At 47.2% G+C, this 22,500-nt stretch overlaps 1 protein-coding gene across 4 annotated transcripts in view; it reads right to left on the bottom strand.

The window, feature by feature from the left end:
- LOC137562438 (uncharacterized) overlaps positions 1 to 22,500 on the bottom strand; it is a 166,403-nt gene that overhangs the window by 113,077 nt on the left and 30,826 nt on the right. The gene's annotated exons all lie outside the window — the stretch shown is intronic.

The following is a 22,500-nucleotide window of genomic DNA, read 5'->3' as shown; positions in this document are numbered from 1 at the left end:
AGTGGAAAGGTATGCACTGGTATAATAGGGTGTGCTGTCACACAGGTACAGTGGAAAGGTATGCACTGGTATAATAGGGTGTGCTGTCATCCAGGTACAGAGGAAAGGCATGCACTGGTATAATAGAATGTGCTGTCACACAGGTACAGAGGAAAGGTATACACTGGTATAATAGAGTGTGCTGTCACACAGGTACAGAGGAAAGGTATGCACTGGTATAATAGAGTGTGCTGTCACACAGGTACAGAGGAAAGGTATGCACTGGTATAATAGAGTGTGCTGTCACACAGGTACAGAGGAAAGGTATGCACTGGTATAACAGAGTGTGCTGTCACACAGGTACAGAGGAAAGGTATGCACTGGTATAATAGAGTGTGCTGTCACACAGGTACAGAGGAAAGGTATGCACTGGTATAATAGAGTGTGCTGTCACACAGGTACAGAGGAAAGGTATGCACTGGTATAATAGAGTGTGCTGTCACACAGGTACAGAGGAAAGGTATGCACTGGTATAATAGAGTGTGTTGTCACACAGGTACAGAGGAAAGGTATACACTAGTATAATAGACTGCCAGTGGTTGGACTACAAATCCCAGCTAACCTGGCTAGCAACTGTCTGTGGGCTCTAGGTATGCAGTGTCACCCACAAAGACAGCTATGCTTTAGTAAGTTTCAGCAACCAGATTGAGTGAGAAGCAAGCTAACAGCAGACTAACTAACGCTTTCCCTATCTCCAAATGTATCTCCCTGATCTCACTATAGCAAGATCAGCAGACTGAGAACATGGCCAGTGCTGTGGTGTTTTTATATGGGGGGCGGGGTCCATGAGTGAGTGCAGCCTGATTGGCTGCCATGTGTCTGCTGACTGTGATGTAGAGTGTCAAAGTTTAGCCCAATGATGAGGTATAGGAGGCGGGTCGAATGTGCTATGTGTCTGCCAGGGTTGCTCATGAGGACCTCATGATCACGAATTACCCGTGATCACGAGCATTTTTTTGGCTTCGAATTCAGAAGAATTCCGAATCCATGATCAATACAGATCACAAAATTCGAATTTGCGTCCATTGGTGATTAATGCGAATTCAGCATAAATCCGTGATCACGAATTCGCATTGCGCACACGCGGTAACCACTGGATGACGTTGTTGGGCCAACCAGAGGGCACCCAGCCAAGGCACTAGCAAATCAGAGGAGGGGAGCCTGGCCAATCAGAGGAGGGGAGCCTGGCCCTCCCCTCCTCTATATATAAGGCAGCCATCTTAAGGATCTCGTCCTTGCTGTGTGACTTGTGGTACTGAGAGCATCTCCAGTGCTGCTGTGTGTCCGAGCAAGTGCTTTCACTGTGAAAACAGGGCTTTTTGCATCCTAACCACATTCTGAACACCTTTATTACGGGGGTCGAGTCCTGCGTGGACGCGGGTGAACGGCGTTCACCCACTTTTTCTTCAGTGTGGACGCCGTCCACCCTGGCTTGTTTGAAGGGGAGCAGAGCAGAGAAGGAGAGCTATGGGGACAGCGGGGATGGGCGGATATCTCCCCCCCCATCCCTCACCTTCGTGCTCCCCTTCCTGCCTCTCCCCTCCGGTGTTTGAAGTGTCGGGCCCGACGGCGAAAGTGGGCGGAGACTTTCTGCCTTTTTCCGGCCACAAGGGATGCTCCGCTCTGTGTGTGGCTAGAAGACCAGACTAGCCACACACAGAGCGGAGCGTCCCTTGCGACTGGAACGCGGTAAGTCTCCGCTAACTTTCGCCGCCGGGCCCGACACTTCAAAACACCGGAGGGGAGAGGCAGGAAGGGGAGCACAAAGGTGAGGGATGGGGGGGGAGATGTCCGCCCATCCCCGCTGTCCCCATAGCTCTCCTTCTCTGTGCTGCTCCCCTCCTGCTGGGGGCAAACCTGGCTACCTGGGCACATATACCCCTGGCTACATATACTGGGCACATATACCCCTGGCTACATATACTGGGCATATATACCCCTGGCTACATATACTGGGCATATATACCCCTGGCTACATATACTGGGCACATATACCCCTGCCTACATATACTGGGCACATATACCCCTGCCTACATATACTGGGCACATATACCCCTTGCTACATATACTGGGCATATATACCCCTGGCTACATATACTGGGCACATATACCCCTGCCTACATATACTGGGCACATATACCCCTGCCTACATATACTGGGAACATATCCCACTGGCTACATATACTGGGCACATATACCTCTGCCTATATATACTGGGCACATATACCCCTGCCTACATATACTGGGGACATATCCCACTGGCTACATATACTGGGCACATATACCCCTGCCTACATATACTTGGCACATATACCCCTGGCTACATATACTGGGCACATATACCCCTGCCTACATATACTGGGCACATATCCCACTGGCTACATATACTGGGCACATATACCTCTGCCTATATATACTGGGCACATATCCCACTGGATATATATACTGGGCACATATCCCACTGGCTATATATACTGGGCACATATACCCCTGCCTATATATACTGGGCACATATACCCCTGGCTATATATACAGGGCACATATACCCCTGACTACATATACTGGGGACATATCCCACTGGCTACATATACTGGGCACATATACCCCTGGCTACATATACTAGGCAACTATACCTCTGGCTACATATACTGGGGACTACTATACTCATGGCTACTTATACTGGGGACACCTATAGACCTGGCTACCTGGGGGTACCTATTTTGGGGGAACTGCTGTCAGATTATCTGCATTTTTGTGGAACCACTGTTATGTATTTTGGGGAACAGCTGCCAGATTATGTGTATGTTAGGGGAACGGCTGCTGCCAGATTACGTGTATTTTGGGTAACTGCTGCCAGATTGTGTATGTTTGGGGGACCACTACTGCTAGATTATATGTCCTTTGGGTGTTACGTGTATTTTGGGTGATCCGCTGTCAGGTTTCGCGTATTTTGGGGAACTGCTTCCAAATTATGTGTATGTTGGGGGAACTGCTGCTGCCACATTGTCTATTTTGGGGGAACCACTTCCATATTATCTGTATCTTGGAGGAACTTCTACCAGATTATGTGTCTTTTTGGTGAAATGCTGTCAGATTACATCTATTTTGGGGGGATACACTACGGCAGAGCTCAAACTTCCTCGGCAGACCTTTTACATCACTGCTAAGGTCATGTATATTTGGCCCCACCCATGACCACGTCCACGGTGTGCTTGACCACGCCCATTTTTTGTCGCAGAGTTCTCCAAGTGAGTCCACTCACTTCTTTTCCCAGGACTAAACCCCTGCTTTATTATATTGCTTTATAGGTAGATAGTGATTTGAGTGTTATAGTTTTTAGTCAGCTAGTGTATATACTGTATACTGTGTGCTAGGCTAGTATTAGTCTATGTGCAGGCTAGGCCTGATAGCCTAGGGTAGCCTTAGCCTACTAGTCTCTGTAGGTTAGGAATTAGTTAGCTGTTGTGTAGTGTAGTTCGTCATTTGTACTGTTTATTTTATTATTTTACTTAATTTAGTGTTAGACTAGCAGCCGCAGCCCGCAGTACTAGTTAGCACTTAGCAGCAGGCAGGCCAGGCCAGGTTTGGTTATTTTCTGACTGCTCCATCTGCCTGACTGCATTGATTGCAGTGAGACAGTCTTTTAGTGTCACTGTCTGTCACTCTTGTTACTTAGTTAGTGCTGCTGTGCTATTCTCCCTATGTGCCACAGTTGGATGAAGGCAGCTCGGAGGAGGCGGCTCTGGCACAGAGGCACAGCAGTATGGCAATCAGAGGCAGGGCCAACAGAGGGCATGAAAGGCAGGAGCCACAACTTGCTGCTTCAGCCACGACCACCACCGGCACCTGCACCAGTCAACCCCAACCAAAGGGAGAAAAGGCCAGCCTTCAAGCCTGAAGGGAAAGTTCAGATCCCCAATCTGTTGGTTTTTTGTTGTGTCCGACACGGATGAGAGCCGAGCAGTTTGCAACAACTGCAGGGCCAGCCTGAGCAGAGGTTGTGATCTGTCCAAGATGGGTACCTCATGCTTGCAGACCCACTTGCAGACTAAGCACCCACTGAAGTACAAGGAGTTTCAGAGGTTGCTGGCAGTGGTCAGAGCCAAAGACTCACTGCACAGCCTGCATCAGCAGCAGGAGCGGGGAAACTAATTGTCCTCCTCCCCCCCCCCCCCGCGCACTTTGTCAGTCCCGCCACGATTGTGGCTGGTTCGTGCAGCCAGTCCTCAGTGGCCTGCTCTGCTCCCTCCACTGTTGACTCCTCAGCCTCCCATGCAGGCAAACGCCGCCAGACCCTGCTGAAAAAGTCTTTTCCTGGTGTGACCAAGGCTCTGCCTACCAACCACAGGTGCATCTGGATGCTGAACGGGTTGCTTGCCCGGGCCATGTGCTCCCAGCTCTTGCCATACTCCTTGTGCAGGAGGGGAGTGACATGAGAGTGCTCCTGCAGTATGGGATCCCGGAATGGATAATCCCCAGCACTGCACCAGTTTGCATTGGCGAACGTGTCCCATTCACTTGATTACGCGGGGAGCGAGAGGGTCCACGTCACCATGAACTCCTGGAGCAGCCGTTTCAGGACAGACCACTGCCTGTCCTTCACGGCTCACTAGGATTAGCCTGGTGGAAAGGGGTGAGGAAGCAGAAGCAGCAAGTCCATCCTCTGGCACAGCAGCAGCCCAGTAGGTGGTGCCACCCCGCGGGTTCAGGGGAGCTGCAGCAGGCTCCTCTGATCCAGGTCTCTCCTCCTCCGGCACACCCGCCGCAACCAAGCGTCCCCGCCTCAGCAGCAGCGTGAAGGCCCGCCACGCCAAGCGCTGCTGGAGATGGTCAGCCTGGGGAAGACCAAAGTGACGACAGCCAACGTGTTTCTAAACCTCAGGGAGCAGGAGAAGAGGTGGCTGACCCCCAGAGGCCTCAAAGTCAGTGGTGTCTGACAATGCAGCCAACCTGCTGGCTGCCATCACCAGGGGACACTTGACCCACATCCCCTGTTTGGCCTACGTCCTGAACCTGATGGTGCAGAAGTTACTGCACACCTACCCGGGGATGGACGATCTGCTGGAAGTGGCAAGGAAAATTGTGTGCCATTTCCGCCTCTCCACCGGTGCCTCAGCAAACGTGGCCGACCTGCAGCAGCGCAAGGGCTTGCCACGACACCGGCTTGTCATTGATGAGCCAACTCTCTGGAATTCCACCCTGGTGATGTTGGGGTGGCTGCTTGAGCAGAGGAGGGCTGTCAGCCTCTTCATCGTCGATGAGAGTATTTCCGGCACCACCACCAACCTCCAGGTCGCCTCCAATGCACAGTGGGGGCAGATGCAACAGTTGTGCTTAGTGTTGGCTCCCTTCCTGCAGGGAACCAACCTGGTGAGCCAGGAACGGGCATCCCTCTGCGAGTGGTTGCCCATGGTATATCTGCTGGACAGGGCCCTGTGTGATCAAATGGAAGCGGGAGAGGAGGCCCTAACGCAGTTGGATCAGCAGCCGACTGCGCAGTCCACCTCTCAGGAGGACTTTAAGTTACTGGAGGAGGAGTTGGAGGTCCCTGACCTCGACGTTGAGGTTCAACAGGAGAGCGCAGCTGCAGTGGTGCAAGGGTGGAGAAGGCAGGGCGAGGCTCAGGGGCCAGAGGAGGAGGATAGCGATGTCAACTCTGGGGGTGCCAACAACGACCCTGATGATGATGTCTCTGCTGCGTCCGAACTGTTCCCCATGGCAGTGCACATGCTGCGGTGCCTGCACAGGGACCCCAAGGTGATCCAGATGTGTGCTCAGGAGGTCATCTGCATCAGCATGATCCTGGATCCATGGCTGAAGAGGAAGCTGGGTCAGTTCCTGCCTGCTGGAGACCCTGAGCAGTGAACAAGGGAGTTGCAGCGGGTAGAGATGTCGCAAACCTCCGATTTTCGGTTCGTGAACACCGTTCGCGAACCGCAATAGACTTCAATGGGGAGGCGAACTTTGCAAAATAGAAAAAATTATGCTGGCCACAAAAGTGATGGAAAAGATGTTTCAAGGGGTCTAACACCTGGAGGGGGGCATGGCAGAGTGGGATACATGCCCAAAGTCCTGGGGAAAAATCTGGATTTGACGCAAAGCAGCGTTTTAAGGGCAGAAATCCCATTGAATGCTAAATTGCAGGCCTAAAGTGCTTTCAAACATCTTGCATGTGTATGCATCAACCAGGGAGTGTAATTAGAGTACTGCTTCACACTGACACACCAAACTCACTGTGTAATGCACCGCAAACAGCTGTTTGCGTAGTGACGGCCGTGCTGGACTGGTGCGCAACATGGCCAGAGTGCAGGCCGTGGCAGTTTTACAGCCCATATGGTTGCCGGGCTGTGGTAGCTCAATGATAGAACAACAGTAACTGTCAAGCTGATCAAATTTGGTCTGCCTTCTTGTATGTAGGTAGGCATAGGTAGGAGTCCCAGTATAGGTAGGTAGGTAGGCATAGGTAGGAGTTCCAGTATAGGTAGGAAGGCATAGGTAGGTGCCTCAGTGGTTAGCTAGGCATAGGTAGGTAGGAGACCCAGTATAGGTAGGTAGGCATAGGTAGGAGTCCCAGTATAGGTAGGTAGGCATAGGTAGGTGCCTCAGTAGTTAGCTAGGCATAGGTAGGAGACCCAGTATAGGTAGGTAGGCATAGGTAGGTATCCCAGTAGTTAGCTAGGCATAGGTAGGAGACCCAGTATAGGTAGGTAGGCATAGGTAGGAGTCCCAGTATAGGTAGGTAGGCATAGGTAGGTGCCTCAGTAGTTAGCTAGGCATAGGTAGGAGTCCCAGTATAGGTAGGTAGGCATAGGTACGTCCCCTAGTATAGGTAGGTAGGTAGGTGTCCCCATATAGGCATAAGTAGGTGCCCCAGTAGTTAGGTAGGCATAGGTAGGTGTCCCAGTATAGATAGTTAGGTAGGGCTGTATAATGTCAGTGACAGTGAGCAACACACACACAAAAAACACATCTAGAAAACATTAGAGCTCTCAAACAGAACAAAATCTGATGATCCAGGCTGTCGTTCGCTGGCTGGTTGCCTCTGCCATGGGTGAGGTATAGGTGGTACAGGTGATGGTGGTTTCTGCCTCCGCTCCGGACAGTCGAATTTCATGTGTCCGGGCTGGCGGCAGTAGTGACAGGTGACCCCCTCAGGTGCTGCAGGCCTGGCCGCAGCAGCTGTGCTGGGTGGCCTCTGTGGCTGACGGCTCACAGGGGCAGGAGAGTTTGCCAGAGTATTGGGCTGACCTCCCTTCCAGCTGGATGGTGCAGTTCTGCGTGTGTCAGGCACCCGGGTAGTCGCAAAGGTTTCAGCGAGGTCTGCAGCGACAGTTGCCGATGCAGGCTTGCGCTCCAGCACAAACTGTCGTGCATCAGCAGGGCAAATGTTCAGAAACTGTTCTAGGACTATCAAGTCCTCTTGGACATCATAAGTCCCTTTGGTGAGGCCTAGAGTCCACTGGCGGAGTGTGGTAAGTAAACTGCTGACCACACCTCAATAAGAGTCAGTAGATTTTTTCTGCCAGGACCTGAACTTTTTTGCGATAGGCTTCTGGCGTCAGCTGGTATTTAGTAATGATAGCGTCTTTTATAGTGGCATAATCATTATCTTTCTCCGCAGGTAACTCTGCGAATGCATCAAGCGCTTTGTAGCGCAGCAAAGGTGTCAGATGTCTGGCCCACTGGTCTTGGGACAGACTATACTGACGGCATGCTTTTTCAAAAGATCGCAAAAACAAGTCAATGTCAGTGTCTTTTTTAATAGTAGCAAATTTACATTTTGCACTTACACGTGATGCGGCTCCTTCAGCAGGGAGGCCGGGCGATGAACTCCGGCTGGCCTGTTGCACCTTGGCCATGTTCAGTTCATGCTGTTGTTGGCGCTCCCGTTCTGTAGCCTGGCGCTCCTCATGCGTTTGTCGTTCTGCAGCTTGGCGCTCCCGCTCCTCACGCGCTTCTGCAGCAGCAGCACCTTGGCGTTCCTCTCGCTTTTGCGCCGCCATGTACTGCAGGTACTTGTCCAGGTCAGTGTCCATCAGCTTTTGTAATGCCTGCTGCATTAGCGGATCAGCACAAATGGACAGTTCAGTACTGGCCGGTTCCAGGCGTGTACTCAGAGAAACTCTGAGATCGTGGTCCATACTGACAGTCTCCTGTGTAACTGTTGTCGCAGGGCCCTCAGGATGCACAACCTCTGTACGCCTAGGATCTTCAGTCTCTGGTGCCCCTCGACTTGGGTCAGAAGGGCTGACGTCCACCTCAGCGGACACATCCAGCTCCCGCAGTTGCTGGCTATCCCATCTGTACAAGTCTGTTATCAGGTCCTGTTGTTTCTTGCGGCGGATGTCAATGCCTCTCGCTTCACAAAGATTTTGCCATGCACATGACCTTGTAGTTCCCGAACATTTCCATTCCAAATAAAATAAAACTTTTGGGGAGGGGTACTGGCTACACCGTCTCTCTGTATATATAAAAAATATATTGCATTCAGCTACTACCAATGAATTAGTTTGTTTCTCGATAAGGCTAATTTGATAGCGCTATCTTAGATACTTTCAGCACAACACAGATCCCAAACGCTGCCAAACACTGTCACAGGGCCCCTAGTGGCCCAACCGCACAATGCCTTCCAATCGGTTTCAGCACACAGACCATGCAAGCTGTGGTCGCAATTGGTGCGCAGAAACCGCTAGAATTTTGGCAGCAGTGACTAGAAGGGAGCCTGTGAGTTACGGTAATACAATTTACACACTATTTCAGGGTATAACTGCCACCACCTCTGTTACCATGGGACAGAGGAGCCCACTGACTGGCTGATTCTAGACCTGCAAATAAAACGGTTAAACACACTCTATTCTGTCTAGCTAGCAACAATAGTAGCGACTCTTCAGAAGTCAGGGTGCAGTTTGTGCGGCTGAATAGCAGGGTAGCTGAACAAATAAATGATGTTTAGCACCATTCATTAAAAATGCAACTTAAATAATTAATGTATACAGAAAATCATTAAAATCAACAATTATAGAGACAAATAATAGCACAGTATGAAATAAAAAAATGGAATAAAATACTTAGGTTCGTGGAAATATGTCCTTTCTGGGAAAATCTGTAAAGTTCCTTTGTTTCAGTTCAGGAACAAAGTTCAGACAAGATGGCTGCCACTGTTCCTCAAAACGGCAGCATGCTCCCAAGAAGATGGAATTTGGAGGAATGAGGGAGGAGTCCCTGGCAAACACTTTTGACTGAGCCCCATCTCTGGGTGGAGTCTCAGGTCCAGCCCAGGGGCTGGACAGGGTGCGGTTAATCCCCTGGGTGCATTCCTTGTGCCTACCAAATATGACATTTTTCATATCTCGGCTTATGCTTATCGCACACACATAGAGATGAGCGTAATGACGTAATTACGATTTCGCGAAATTTCGTGTAATTAGTGTAATTACGATTATGGGCGTAAGTACATAATCGTAAAGAAGAAGGATTTCGCGAAATTTCGCGTAAGCGTAATTTTCGCATTACAATGGGTATTTGTTCATGTAATTTCGCATTAAACGCTACCGTAATTTCGCGTTAAACCGTAACGCTCCGAATAATATAAAAAAGCCGCCGACTTTAAGGGTTAATAGCAAAGCCCCCTTAAATGCTAAGAGCCTCAAATTTAGAGAATATATTAAGGAGATCAGAAGGAATAAGAGGAAAACATTTTTTTTCAAAAAGACCTTATAGTTTTTGAGAAAATCGATGTTAAAGTTTCAAAGTAAAAATGTATACATTTAAAAACCCGCCGACTTTAACGGTTAATAGCAAAGCCTGCTTAAAGTTTAGGAACACCAAATTCCTAGGGTATATTAAGGGGATCAGTGGGAATAAGAGAATTTTTTTTTTTTTTCAAAAAGACCTTATAGTTTTTGAGAAAATCGATTTTTAAGTTTCAAGGGCAAAAATGTCTTTTAAATGCGGAAAATGTCAGGTTTTTTTTGCACAGGTAACAATAGTGTATTATTTTCATAGATTCCCCCAAGTGGGAAGAGTTTTACTTACTTCGTTCTGAGTGTGGGAAATATAAAAAAAAAACGACGTGGGGTCCCCCTTCCCAGACCTCTTTAACCCCTTGTCCCCCATGCAGGCTGGGATAGCCAGAATGCGGAGCACCGGCCGCGTGGGGCTCCGCACCCTGACTATACCAGCCCGCATGGTCCATGGATTGGGGGGTCTCGGAAGGGGAGGGGCAGCCAAGCTTTCCCCTCCCCCTCCGAGCCCTTGTCCAATCCATGGACAAGGGGCTCTTCTCCACCTCCGATGGGCGGTGGAGGTGGAGGCCGCGATTTCCTGGGGGGGGGGGGGGGGTTTCATGGTGAAATTTGGGAGTCCCTTTAAAAAGGGGTCCCCCAGATGCCCACCCCCCCTCCCAGGAGAAATGAGTATAGAGGTACTTGTACCCCTTACCCATTTCCTTTAAGAGTTAAAAGTAAATAAACACACAAACACTTAGAAAAAGTATTTTAATTGAACAAAAAACATAACCACGAAAAAAGTCCTTTAATATTCTTAATTAACCATTAATACTTACCTGTCCCTTTAAATAAATGATCCCTCGAAATAGCCTCGGAAATGTTCTATCAGTTACAATGTAACAAAGTTATTACAATGTAACAACTTTGTTACATTGTAACTACGCCGCACCCGACGTCACTCGCCGCTCAGCCGCCGCATACGCATCTGCGCTGCACAGACCCGACAGAGCTCTGAGCTATATAGCTCAGAGCTCTCTAAGCATCTTTGAATTTGGGCTCCAAGGAGCCCCATTGGTCCTTAGCAGACCAATGGGGTTCCTTCAAATCAGAAGGAACCCCATTGGTCTGCTAAGGACCAATGGGGCTCCTTGGAGCCCAAATTCAAAGATGCTTAGAGAGCTCTGAGCTATATAGCTCAGAGCTCTGTCGGGTCTGTGCAGCGCAGACGCGTATGCGGCGGCTGAGCGGCGAGTGACGTCGGGTGCGGCGTAGTTACAATGTAACAAAGTTGTTACATTGTAATAACTTTGTTACATTGTAACTGATAGAACATTTCCGAGGCTATTTCGAGGGATCATTTATTTAAAGGGACAGGTAAGTATTAATGGTTAATTAAGAATATTAAAGGACTTTTTTCGTGGTTATGTTTTTTGTTCAATTAAAATACTTTTTCTAAGTGTTTGTGTGTTTATTTACTTTTAACTCTTAAAGGAAATGGGTAAGGGGTACAAGTACCTCTATACTCATTTCTCCTGGGAGGGGGGGTGGGCATCTGGGGGACCCCTTTTTAAAGGGGACTCCCAGATTCCACCATGAAACCCCCCCCCAGGAAATCGCGGCCTCCACCTCCACCGCCCATCGGAGGTGGAGAAGAGCCCCTTGTCCTTGGATTGGACAAGGGCTCGGAGGGGGAGGGGAAAGCTTGGCTGCCCCTCCCCTTCCGAGACCCCCTAATCCATGGACCATGCAGGCTGGTATAGTCAGGGTGCGGAGCCCCACGCGGCTGGTGCTCCGCATTCTGGCTATCCCAGCCTGCATGGGGGACAAGGGGTTAAAGAGGTCTGGGAAGGGGGACCCCACGTCGTTTTTTTTTATATTTCCCACACTCAGAACGAAGTAAGTAAAACTCTTCCCACTTGGGGGAATCTATGAAAATAAAACACTATTGTTGCCTGTGCAAAAAAAACCTGACATTTTCCGCATTTAAAAGACATTTTTGCCCTTGAAACTTAAAAATCGATTGTCTCAAAAACTATAAGGTCTTTTTGAAAAATAATGTTTTCTACTTATTCCCACTGATCCCCTTAATATACCCTGGGAATTTGGTGTTCCTAAACTTTAAGCAGGCTTTGCTATTAACCGTTAAAGTCGGCGGGTTTTTAAATGTATACATTTTTACTTTGAAACTTTAACATCGATTTTCTCAAAAACTATAAGGTCTTTTTGAAAAAAAAAAATTCCTCTTATTCCTCCTGATCTCCTTAATATATTCTCCAAATTTGAGGCTCTAGGCATTTAAGGGGGCTTTGCTATTAACCCTTAAAGTCGGCGGCTTTTTTACATTATACGGAGCGTTACGGTTTAACGCGAAATTACGGTAGCATTTAATGCGAAATTACGGCATGAACGAAACGCGAAATTACGCGTTGAAAATTACGCTTATGGTATTTTCAATTACGATTTTAATGGCAATTTCGCATCGTAATCGCAAATTTCGCATGCGTAATTATAGTAATGCGAAATTACGAAAATTTCGGCTCAACTCTACACACACATAACGGCCACAGATTCATGTTCCTCAGAATTTGACAGTTCATAGGACATCAAACTCAGGTGCGTTCTCAGGCCCGGTTATGAAATAGTGGAATACCTCGGGTTCTGGGTAGGTCAGTGGCCTCAATTTAATATTAAAATACTCACTAGACCCAGACCAGCAGAATGAGATAACTTTCAGACCGCTCATATGAACAGTATTCCTTAAACATGCTAAAAATTATAAACTCCATGTATTCCTAAGCCTATCTGCATGGCTCCGGTACGTCTGCTGTGGGGCAGCTCCCTTTGTTGGCGCACCAAATAGTGTTCTTTCATAAGGCCAGCTCCCAATTAGGTGTGAGCTTCCTGCGACAGGAAATCCTTTGTTCCCTGCTAATTAAACAACCTTGGGACAGTGCAGACAAGGGGCTTCATGAAAAGACTCCACTATCACCTCTGCTAGGGTCCAGATTCCAGTCACATGCTAATTAACAAGTCACTGGCCAGGAAGGGGACTCTCTGATCAAGTTAAAAAAAGAAAATGTCATTTTCTGATTGCTGCAAAGACTGAGCAAATCTAACCGGGGAGCGATCAGAATATCGACTGCGCAAATCTTCTCGATTTGCCTGCGTTGCTTACGGCTGTTCCGTGACAGTACCTTTTCCTGCGATTCATCTAATGTGGTATACCTGATCATGTGTGCAAAATGCCCCAAAAGAATTTATGTGGGAGAAACAAGTCAACCACTGTGTAATCGCATGACACACCACAGGTTCACTATTAACAGCAGGAAAAAGGATATTACAAAATATACTGATCTCCCAATACCAACACACTTTTGTTTACCTGGACACAGTTTACACGATTTTCACCTCACTGTATTAATGGGTGCCTTCAAATCAGAAAACATGAGACTAACACAAGAAACAAAGTTTACACATTGGCTCAAAACTGTAGAAGATGGTTTAAACAAGGACTCTAACTTCTTGTGCTGGTACGATGGGTTTTATGCTGGGCATACACGAGTCGATCCGTCGGCCGATTAGCCGCCGGATCGACTCCCGACGCGTCCCCACTCGTCCGCGCGGATCGATCCCCGCTTGTCCGGAACAAATAGTTCCGGCCAGCGCTAAGGGCTGGATCGGAGGCGGCTGACGTCCATGACGTCACTCCGCTTGTCGCCATGGCGACAGGAGAAGCCAAACACGGAAGGCTGCTCATTGCGGCCTTCCGTGTTACTTCTGGCTGCCGGAGGCGATCGGAAGAACGCCTCCGGAGCGCCATCTAGTGGGCTTTCATGCAGCCAACTTTCAGTTGGCTGCATGAAATAGTTTTTTTTTTATTTAAAAAAAACCCTCCCGCAGCCGCCCTGGCGATCTTAATAGAACGCCAGGGTGGTTAACTAATTGTGGGACCCCCTGATGTCTAAATGAATTCCCAGCAGGGCCTTGACCTCCTGTGCAGTTTTTTCTTAGGTATTATTATTATTGTTGTTTTTCTATTTACAGTATGTAGCATCAACATCTTCTGTAGTGCTGTACATACCGTGTTTCCCCTAAAGGATTAGACATCCCCTGAGAATAAGCTCTAGCAGGAATTCCTAGCATGCTTGAAATATAAGACATCCCCCGAATGTAAGCCCTAGCAGCAGCCCACATGACACCAGCAAGTCACGCTCAATACAAAGCCTGGATACAGGAGAACAGCAGTATAATGTGAGTTCTACAGTCCTGTATATGTGTGTAAGGAAATTTGTGTTTTTGTTGGAACCAGCCCTCCTGATCTGTCATAAAGTGATAAGCATCAGCAGCACTTCACCTCTTCACCTTTTCCCAGGACACACAGCTTATCCTATCATAGCTCTAGGGAGCTTTACAGAGTACTCTACCTGCAAGAAATAGACACTTACCCACATGATCAGCAGAATCAATTTCTTGTGAGAGCCAATATCTGCAAACCACAGGCTCTGTGCATGCTGCTTGTGTTTCAGCATGGCATGCAGTATATACATTTTGCATAGGAAAACTACCAGTGTTTCCCTACAAAATAAGACATCTCCTGAAAGCCCTAGCACATCTTTTGGAGCAAAAATTAATAGAAGACAGTGTCTTATTTTCGGGGAAACACGGTAGTACAAAACAAGTATTGGGGAACATAGATACAAGACAAGTTCATGACTGCAGTCAGACCATCCAGTTCTGCTGCCCCACCGCCCTCTGTCTCCGGGCTGCAGGTCTCACAGGCAAGTTCCTCTACTGTTGGAAGAATTAAATGTAAACTTCTTCTCCCCTGGGGATGGGATTGGATATGCATCCACCATGTAAAGATTATGTCAGAACAGGAACACACAGACACGCCTAACATCTGTGGTGAGTGATAGAAGGGAGGGACCTGGGTGAACAAATAAACAATGACAGTGCAATATACAGTCAGTAGATAAGTGTGCTTGCTGGGTGTGGAGGCTGCTGCTGAGCTGAATGTTCTGTCTGTCTCTGCCTGCCTGACAGCCTGTATGATTAAGGGTGTCAATACATTACTTGATGTTTGGCATCAATATCTGGCCGATCATAATGATCGAATCTGGCAGAGATAGATGTCACAACATGGTCACCCAGCTGAACGTTTTTATTGATTTCCTGCTAAAACGATTAATCCAGCATGCTGGAGAAATCTGGGTTGAAAGCTCTCAATTGGGTGCATGGCGGTATCACCAACAACCAACCCCTAGCCAGTGTCCCAACCCAGCATATGTGTCCGCTACTCCCCTGCCCCCAAGCCAGTGGTAAGTGGGCAGAAGCAGCATACCTGTCATGCCGATATGACTCCTCACCAAATCCAGTGTCCGGCAATCTTTCTTCATTGTTGCCGGGACGCATGTACCACATGACACATAGAGTGGAATCGATTCCTACCACACACACAGTACAAAGATTGTCAATAAATTCCAGCAGGACATCAATTGAAAATCAATTGAACTGCAGCATTATGCTGGGCATACACGGTGCAATTCTGCGCCGGCATCGAGCCGCTGGTCCTATGCCAGCGCGTCCCCGCTCGTCCGCGCAGGCGCGGATCAATTCCTGCTCGTTCCCGCCGGCGCTTTTCATCAGCGCTTCGTTTATTTCCATTGTTCTCCCCGCCGGTATCGAGCGCAGAATCGATCCGGCGGGGTATCGGACAGGTTGGATCTTATCAATCGAGCCATCAGCGGCTTGATTGATAAGAACTATTGCATCGTGTATGCCCAGCATTACACTGTTTAATGCACTGCACCGTTTTGGGCCGTAGATTGACTGCCACACCAGGCTAATTGATGTAAATCTTTCATGTGGTTTGATCAATACATTTTAGGTCAAAATTGATGGAAAGCATCTTAAAAGGAATCATTTTGGTAATGGATTCCCTGCAGAGAAGGCAGTGGCATAATATATTGTGTGGGTGTGGCGAGGAGGGGGGCGGTTGTTAAAAGTTGGCCTAGGGCAGTAAAAAGTAGAAATCCAGCCGTGGAGAGGCGGCAGCATACATGGGGCCTGATTCACAAAGCGGTGATAACTCAGTTATCACGCCTAAAAGACTTTAGGCGTGATAACCTTTGCACTAGCAAAGTTATCACCGCTTTGTGCTCTAACTCGCGCGAAGCTCCCGCGCGCAAAGTTTTGTGCGCGTACGCGCGCGCACAGAGTCCCATAGGGCTTAATGGGCGCTGCGCGCGAAGCAAAAGTTTTGCGCGCAGGAGCTTCGCGTGAGTTTCTTCACATCACGCCTAAACAAAGTTTAGGCGTGATAAAGGGCTTTTCACAGGCGTGCAAAGTGTTTGCACCGCTTTGTGAATCAGGCCCATGATCTGTAACTATACATGCTTTCATGCTCATGGGTCCATTGTCTATGGACACAAATGTAAGTGATTTTAATTGGAATCTATGTGTTACCAATAAAATGATGTTGAGTAGCGTGTTAGCGGTGTGCCTTTAGATCCTTTTTACTTAAAGTGAACCTCCGGACTAAAAATCTACTCAGCAGCACTGAAAAGGCTGGGTGTTTCTTTAACAGTTTCACAGCATCAGAACTTTGTTTTTCTTACCAAAGCATTATTTTTAGCTGCATTTTCACCTAAGCTCCACCCATCAAAGAAAAAAAGCCCGGGCTTTTTTTCCCTGATGCTGTGCAGAGCATGATGGGATTACCTATGTTGTTGTTCATGTTGCCTAGCAACTGGGAGTGGTGATCAGGACACAGGACAGTTGGAACTGTGTCTCATGCTTCCTGTCACCTCCTTTCAACCAAAAAGATGGCTGCCATCATGAAATCAAACATTTGCCTGTTCTTTTAAAACAGGGTGGGTAAGAAATTATATTACCTATGTATTTTAATTAACATAACTAATGTAACTTAATAACAGTATGTTTGTTTAGGCTCGAGTTCCTCTTTAATGTTTTTATACTGCTTTGGAGTCCGGAAAGGAGAAATGTTGGATATGTGACTCTCCTTCACCCACCACATCCAAAACCTCACAAAGTCCACCTTCGTAACATCTGCAAGATCCGCCCTTTCCTGACCTCTGTCACCACCAAACTCCTCATCCATGCCCTCATAATTTCCCGCCTTGACTACTGCAATGCCCTTCTGTCTGGTCTCCCTATGACCCGAATAGCCCCACTGCAGTCCATCATGAATGCGGCAGCCAGAAATATCCATTCCTTCCATTGCTCCCCTCTGTGAATCCCTCCACTGGCTTCCTATCCAGTCCAGAATCAGACTCAAGATACTTTGTCTGACCTACAAATCTGTCCACAAAACCTGTCCAACCTACATTTCCGATCTTACTCAGAGGTACACACCTAGCCGCTCACTCCACTCCTCCAATGAACTTTGCCTGACCGCCCCCGCCTCACCCACTCCCATGCATGCCTCCAGGACTTTTCAAGAGCTGCTCCAACACTATGGAACTTCCTACCTCCACCCATTGGGGCAGCTCCCTCCTTCAACATCTTCAAGAAGGCCCTCAAAACTCACCTTTTCACTCTGGCCTACCACCCCTCACTAGTGCGCTAAACCTGCAGCTGAACTCTGGTCCTCTACTATGTTCCTACCTCTCCCTCTAGATTGTAAGCCTTTAGGCAGGGTCCTCCTCCTTTTGTGTCCTACCTGATCATGCACCTCCATTACTGTGCACCCATGCTATGCATTTGAGTGACCTCGACTTGCCTAATCTCCATGCTCCCGTCAAGTGACTGACTAAGCATTACCTTGTACTCATACTGTACTGCATGATCTGGTTTTCGTGTATTCCTGTATTGTCGTATTGCTGTATGTAACCCCTAAATATTGTCTGTAAACTAATGTCCAGCATTGCATAAAATGTTGGCGCTATTTAAATACAATAAATAAATAAATTTACTTAGAATATGGATCTATTCAGATCTGGTAAGCAGGTTTTTGTTCGTCGGTCGGTGGTGGACATGTCTTCTGCTGTGGACTGACTGCACAGTGAAGTACTGAAAGAACTCTTAGAACATTTCTCTACCTACAGTATGTGCTGTGGACTGAAATTTATTTTTTTTGTTAGTTTGTAGACTACAAGGGGGATACTATTTTGAAGTATTTATATAGTGATCCAACAAGTGCACTGATTGTTCCCGTTTTTGTTATGGTTTTTCCTGTTGGTCAGTATATGGACACTGTAATGACCAACAGGAAGCCTTCTGGCAAGTTACAAAATAAATATTCGCTTCCACGTCTCTGCAGCCTGAGCTATACCAGTCACATGGTCCATGATGTAAGGGGGTTCTGCAAGAGAGCCTTCCCCACCTCCCCAAAGCCCTTGTCAAGCAATGGTCAAGGGGCTCCTCCTCCTCTCCAAGTGAAATGGATATGGAGGTTCTAATGTATCCCTTCCTCACCAGCCTGCATGATCCATGATATGGGGGGCTTTGTAAAAGAGGAGGGGCAAATTATTCCCCTCTGCACCAAAACCCTCATCCATACCATGGGCAAGGGGCTCTTCTCTACTACCAGTGCACAGGAGGAGGTCTTGGGAAGTTCATGGTGGAATCTTGCATCCCCCCCAAGTGAAAAAGGTATAGGAGTACTAATATACCCCTTACCCATGTCTACAAAGGATTAAAAACTCAAGAACATTAAAGGACTTGCCTTTAATTAATGACCCCATGCCAATATCCTAATAAAAAAGGGCCAATGCCAATATCTTCTGGACCTTTCCTGACAATTTGCTATGAACAATACAACACATGTCGCTCTCCACCCATGGCAGTGATGGCTTAGACCGTTTACCAGCGAATGGTCCCCGAATATCATCGTCTGTTCGCCCACCAGCAAACAGATTGTGAAGTTCGATCTGCCCCCATATGTTTGCATGGAGCCAAAAATTGCCCCTCACCCCAGAGTCAACAGACACATGGCAGCCAATTAAGTATCTCTCCAGGCTCGGACAGGCCCACTGGGAGCTCAGGAATTTTCCCGGTGGGGCTCTTGCCCCGGGGGCCATGGGGCCCCAGTAATGAAGAGGAGGGGGCACAGTAAAGGAAGGGGGCACAGTGGGCACAGAGCGGCGGGGAGGGGGGAAAGCCTCCCCCCTCCCTCACCTGGGGCCCCCCTTCCGCGCTCCCCCTTCCAGAATTGCAGCCAGCTAGACACCTATAGACCTGCCTACATTAATTGGGGACACCTATAGACCTGCCTACCTAAACTGGGAAAACCTTATAGACCTGCCTACCTAAGCTGGGGACACCTAAAGACCTGCCTACCTAAACTACTGGGGAGTGGGGACACTTATAGCTGGCTACCTATACTGAGGACAACTATACTCAGGGTCTAGACCCTACTTTATTTATGTATGCAGGCCCCATTTGGCTACTAAATTATTTTATTTTGATGCACCTGGCTAACTATTTTCTTCATTGTAAGGCACCTGGCTACTTAATTATTTTATCTGAAGGTGTTTGATTACTTAATATTTGTATTTTTCGGCATTTGACTACTTGCTGCCTCCAGTATGTACAGAATAAGCTGTTACTCTGTGCCTGTAGTGATAGTAAACTTGCTGCAGTGTGTGCTGATCTCTGCTACCCCCAGGATGTCCAGCATAAGCTGCTACTCTGTGTCTGTACTGATAGTAAACTATCTGCAGTGTTTGCTTATCTCTGCTACCTCCAGTATGTACAGTATAAGCTGTTACTCTGTGCCTGTACTGATAGAAAACCAGCTGCAGTATGTACAGTATAAGCAGTTACTGTGTGCCTGTACTGATAGTAAACTAGCTGCAGTGTGTGCTGATCTCTGCTGTCTCCAGTATGTACAGTATAAGCTGTTGCTCTGTGCCTGTACTGATAGAAAACCAGCTGCAGTATGTACAGTATAAGCAGTTACTGTGTGCCTGTACTGATAGTAAACTAGCTGCAGTGTGTGATCTCTACTATCTCCAGTATATACAGTATAAGCTGTTACTCTGTGCCTGTACTGATAGTAAATTAGCAATGCTATGTGTCTTTCTTAAGGTGCGTACACCTGTTAGTATTGTTGTCCGTCGGGGAGTGGTGTGCACTGTGCAGTCTGCCATCATATTTGTCACATTTCTGTCAATTCCAGCCTTATGCAACTAAGGGGGGGTTTAAAAGTTGATTCATAATTGTGGCATGTTCTAAAGCAGAGTTATTAATTTCTTATAGATAAAAAAAAAGTAATAATAATCCATGTATAGTGTTGGTGAATACCAAAGAACATGCTGACTCGTAAACCATGTATTTCATAACTCTTTCTTTCCTAATAAGAAAAACAAAAGTTTGCTTTCCTAAAACAGAAAGAATTTGCGATAATTCAGGTTGGAGTGAGCTGGAGATGTCTCCCAGTGCATCACTGCTGAATATATGCAAATTAACCATTGTACCCTTAGAAGCTAAACACACCTCCAGAACCGCTGGAATGCAATGATGTGTCAGCTTGTTCATTTGTACAGAGCCATAAAAATCCAACATGCATACAGACTGTTTCGGATTGTTTTATCCTCATCAGTGCATGGCATGGATTAATTTGGCTCTATGGAGTAGGGCTTGTAAATCCGAGAGGCACAGACTAACCAGCAAGCTCATGGTGACCCAGAACTCATTGGAGTGTGTAAGGGGCTACAATGGTCCTAAAAGCCCCCTTACTAAGATGTTAAGAAAAACAAAAGTTTGCTAAGGGGGGTAGATCTGGTTCAGAATTGCAGAGCCTCTCCACCTCTCGTTGAGATCTCTGCCCTGGCTGGCAGAGATGGGGTTAAGGTTTGTGCCACAGACCCACAATTGTCCTTGTACCTGTCTCCTGCTTGATCTACACCATTGATCACATCAGCATGGACCACTGATAATATTGCAGGATTATTCCCTGAACTTTGGACTTTAAAAAGAATTTCCAGGCTGACCCTCTCTCCCAGATCCCCCCCCTCCCCCCATACTATGGACCATGCGGTGCTGTTATAGCTCAGGGTGTGGAGCCCAACACAGTCCGAGCTTGGTATTCTGGCTATACCTGCATGGGTGGCAAGGGATTAAAGAGGCTTGGAAGATGGAAAACTCACTTTTTTTACCTTTTTTAATGGCCAAATCATAGCCCATTTGCCAGGGATCCCTATATAACAATATTGCGGTGATCCCTGGCCAAAGCGTTGCAAGTTACCCTGACCACTGCTTTTTCTTTTGATATATGTAAATTTACACTTTCGGTAGGTTGTTCCATTTTCTGTCAATTTACCACGATAAAAAAAAAAAAAAAAAAGGTTTTTCTATTGTAACATTAAAATCAATTTTATCAAAAACTACAAGGTCTTTTTGAAAAAAGAAGTCCCCCTTGTTCCCTCACTCAACTCTTCTCCCTTAACATACAACATTTGTTGTTTCTAGCATGTATGAGGGCTTTGCTATTACCCGGTAAAGTTGTGGCCATTGACAGTTCTTAAAAAAGAAAAAAACATTAAATAGTGTTTGTACACAATACATATTTCTTGGCAATTATAAGATACGCATTTGACACAAACCGTTAAAGGCACCCTAAGCAGCGCTAAGAAATGAAATCTGGACTTACCTGGAGCTTTCTCCAGCACCCCGTAGCCTGTGTGGTCCTTCAGCATCCTCTGAGTTCCCTCCGTGGTCCTGCTGGCGGCTCTGTTACCCTGCAGTTCTCGAAAGACCGCACTGTGCATGCACAGGAGGCTTACGGTGATGGGCAAGTGATTGCGCCGAAGTTGCCAGGTTAACAGAATAACCAGCAAGACCGTTGAGGGGACCCAAAGGACGCTGGGGACCTTGCAGAATATGGGGAACTGGATGAAGCCCCAGATGAGTCAAGATTTCTTTTTTTTCTCAGCGCTGTTCAGGGCCACTTTAAAAAAGGTGTACAAAGGGTCCAAAAAACACAGACAGTGGCATCGCGGCATGGCATGGCACCACAGTCAACGTTTTTGGACAGTTTGTACACCATTATTTAATCTGTTCAAGATCGTCAACGTTCAAAACTACTTGTGGCTGCCTAAGCCTGATGTGATGAAGTTTTAACACTGGCGGCTCACATGTCCTTCTTTCTTATTTCAAAAAGTTGGGAGGTAGGGATTGGTCAGCATGTGCAGGTGAGGTGTTTGGTTTACTCTCTAAATGCTTGTTTTCCCCCAATCTCCCGTCCTTACATGTACATCCTCTGTAGGAAATAGAGCTTCTGGCAGAGTAAAGTGTTGAAAAGATAGATGTATAGAATACTAGCTGATTGCCCAGCGTTACCCGGTTATGTATTTGTCTGGTGTTGGCTGTGGCCACTTTTTTTTTACCCTAACACACAATTACTCAATGACCAAGTTTGTGAGCTTTGCGGTCTTTGGCATCAATAATTTGCATTGAAATGAAATAAATCTGATTGACTGTTTGTGGCTCCACCCCATTTCTGAATTTAAACCCGTCACCCAATGACCAACTGTACCAGATTTAAGGCTTGTGCTATTAACAGTGCAAGAATGGCAGCAATTACATATTCCCCTTGAAAAGCAATAGGTGAATTTTGATTGGATTTTGTAGGCTCCACCCACTTTTCTGAACAATAATCCCAGTCACCCAGTGACCAACTGTGCAAAGTTTGAGAACCCTACCATTAACAGTGTAAGAATTGCTGCTGTTTACATTTTCTCAGTGAAATTTGTATTTGTCTCCGCCCCCT

This window comes from Hyperolius riggenbachi, chromosome 1 (assembly GCF_040937935.1).
Source record: "Hyperolius riggenbachi isolate aHypRig1 chromosome 1, aHypRig1.pri, whole genome shotgun sequence".
In the NCBI taxonomy this organism is placed as follows: Eukaryota; Metazoa; Chordata; class Amphibia; order Anura; family Hyperoliidae; genus Hyperolius; species Hyperolius riggenbachi.
The sequence above is the reverse complement of the archived record's forward strand: the minus strand, read 5'-3'. Positions and strand labels throughout refer to the sequence as shown.